At 77.2% G+C, this 2,500-nt stretch overlaps 1 non-coding gene across 1 annotated transcript; it reads right to left on the bottom strand.

Annotated features, from left to right (window-relative positions):
• Positions 1-229: 229 nt before the first annotated feature.
• Positions 230-382, bottom strand: LOC148218955 (5.8S ribosomal RNA). The gene has a single exon (XR_015800132.1). It is a non-coding gene; the product is annotated as a 5.8S ribosomal RNA (ribosomal RNA).
• Positions 383-2,500: the final 2,118 nt, after the last annotated feature.

Genomic DNA, 2,500 nt, shown 5'->3' with positions numbered 1-2,500 from the left:
CACCGCCACCGCACCGCGGCACGGCCCCGGCAAGGACGAGCTCCGCCCCAGCGGCTCGTTCCGGGAGCGGGGAGCTACGGAGCGCTCCCCGAGTCTGCATTTAGGGGGACGAAGGCCCTGCGCGGCGACGACGACGACGACGTCGACGTCGACCGCGGGCAACGGGCCTGCGAGGCAACCCCAGCCGCGCCGCCGGGGTGGCCCCCCCGGACGGCGATTGATCGTCAAGCGACGCTCAGACAGGCGTAGCCCCGGGAGGAACCCGGGGCCGCAAGTGCGTTCGAAGTGTCGATGATCAATGTGTCCTGCAATTCACATTAATTCTCGCAGCTAGCTGCGTTCTTCATCGACGCACGAGCCGAGTGATCCACCGCTAAGAGTTGTCTGGCTTTCGGGACCGCTCGCGTGAAGCGGCCCCTTTTCTGTTTCTGCAGGGACGCGCGCGCCCCCGCGCGCCCCGCTTCGACCGTACGAGCACACACAAACGGAGGAGGAGGAGGAGAAAGCGCGGGGCAAAAAAGAGAAACCCCGCGCAACGCTCCGAAGGTCGGCCAAAGAAAGGCGGAGGGGCCCGCGCCCCCGACCGCCTCCCCCCGCGAGGGGAGACGCCGCCTCGCGTGCCGTCCTTCGGAGGCGGCCCAGGCGCCCGGGCTCGGCCCGACCTCCGCGCGGAGGGGCTTGTGCGGCAACGCGCCGGACCGCGGGGGGCACGGTGGCCCGCCCGGCCTCTCGATCACGGGACGACTACGCGTTCGCGGGCCGGGGGCGCGACCGCCGGCCCCCGCCGCTCCCGGCTCACTCCCTGGCTTCTCCTTTTCACCGCTCCGCCGACTCGCGGAACGCCGCCGCGCCAAAACGCGGGGGCCGGCTCTCCCGCCAGCGGCCCCTGAACGTCGCCCGAAACGCCACGCGGCGGCGGGACCGTTCCGCCAGCGCAACCCCTGGCGCGGGACCGCTTGCCCGCCGGAAGGCGAACGCCCGGCGGGCCGCGCTCCGCCACCGGCGCCGGAGGCGGGACGCCGCCGAGACCCGAGCCGGCATCGCGGAGCGCCCGAGGTCTGCCGCTCGGCAAAACCCCTCCGCCACCCGCGGCCGCACTCCCGGGACCGCCGCCGCTTCGCACCGCCGAGCTGCCCTTCCGCGAGCACGCGCCCAGCGGGCAGGCGTACGGCGGCTGAGCCGGGGGGCACCGCCCGCTCCCCTCGTTTCCACTCGGGGACCGGACGGGGAAGCGCCCCCGCGGCCGCCCCGCACGCCTCCCCTTTTTTTTGGCCCACACGCGGCCGGGAAGGGCGACGGGGAAGCGGACGGGCGGGGCCCGGGCCGGGACGGCCGCCGGTGAAGGCGGGCGCCTCGCGGCCGACCGTCCCCCCCCCCCGGGGGGGGCGGGGACACTCGCCGAGCGGCGACGCCGCCGCTCGGCACGGGGTCGCCCGCGCCCGCCGGACCTCCGGCGATGGAGGAGCCGGCCGAGCGCTGCGCCCCAACGGGCGGGGACAGCGCTCCGAGTCAGGGGTGGCCGGCGGCCGGCGCCGCCGCGGTGCGGTTCGAGGCGACAAGGCCGTCGAGGCGAGAGGCGCGCGGTCGCGCCTGACGCGGCGCCGCCCGCGAGCCCGCGGCGGCGGCTAAGGAGAAAGAGCGAGAGAGCGCGGCGGGCCCCGGCGGCCGCAACCCCGCAGCTGAGGTAGGTAAGGCAGAGAGCGCGCGCCCTCTGCCGGCGTCGCCCCGCATCGCAGAGGCCAGCGGGGTCGGCCCCCCGCGGCCGATCGCGCGCCGCGGCCTCTCCGCCGAGACCGGGCCGCAGAGAGGGGGGGGCAGGGCGCCCCTTCCCCGGCCCGGCACGGGTGGCCCCCGCGCGCGGGCAAGCGCGGCGGGACGCCGACGACGGCGAGCGCGGCCGGTCGCGACGGACACGCCACCGCAGGGGATCGGCGGGAGTAGCTCCCCACCCCTCGATGGCGCCCCGCGCCGCCACCGCCCGACACCCGCTGCCGCCGCCGCCACCGCCGCCGCCGCCGCGGCGGGGCCGTGCCGGGCCGCCCGAGTCTTTAAACCTCCGCCCGGCTCGGCGGCCCTTTCGGCCCCCAACAGGCGTTTGACGACGCCGAGGGAAACCGGCAGGAGACCGCCGAGGCGCGAAGCGCTAGGTACCTGGCCCTGGGGTGAGGGAAACGACCTGCATGGCCCCGCCGGGGTGCCTCCCCCGCTGCCACCCTCGGGGGAGCGTCCACCGGCGGGGGCGCGCCCGACGTCCGCTGCCATCACCGCGGCAATCCTTCTCGGGGCCCGGGGTTTCCCTCAGTAGCCCGGCGCTGCGCCCGAGAGGACCACCGCGGCTCGGGCCGCCCCGCCGGCGCGGGGAACACGGCCCAGCCACCGAGAAACCTCGCACACCCCCGGCCGAGAGAGGCCACGGCGACGACGGTGCGGACCGTCGCCGCCGCGCCACCCGGCGGCGGCTCGCGCACGTGCGCGCTCCCCCTGGAGGCGCGACCCGGAA

Source organism: Sturnus vulgaris, unplaced genomic scaffold, assembly GCF_052056855.1.
Source record: "Sturnus vulgaris isolate bStuVul1 unplaced genomic scaffold, bStuVul1.hap1 Scaffold_157, whole genome shotgun sequence".
Taxonomy (NCBI): Eukaryota; Metazoa; Chordata; class Aves; order Passeriformes; family Sturnidae; genus Sturnus; species Sturnus vulgaris.
This window is presented reverse-complemented; position numbering and strand designations above follow the sequence as displayed.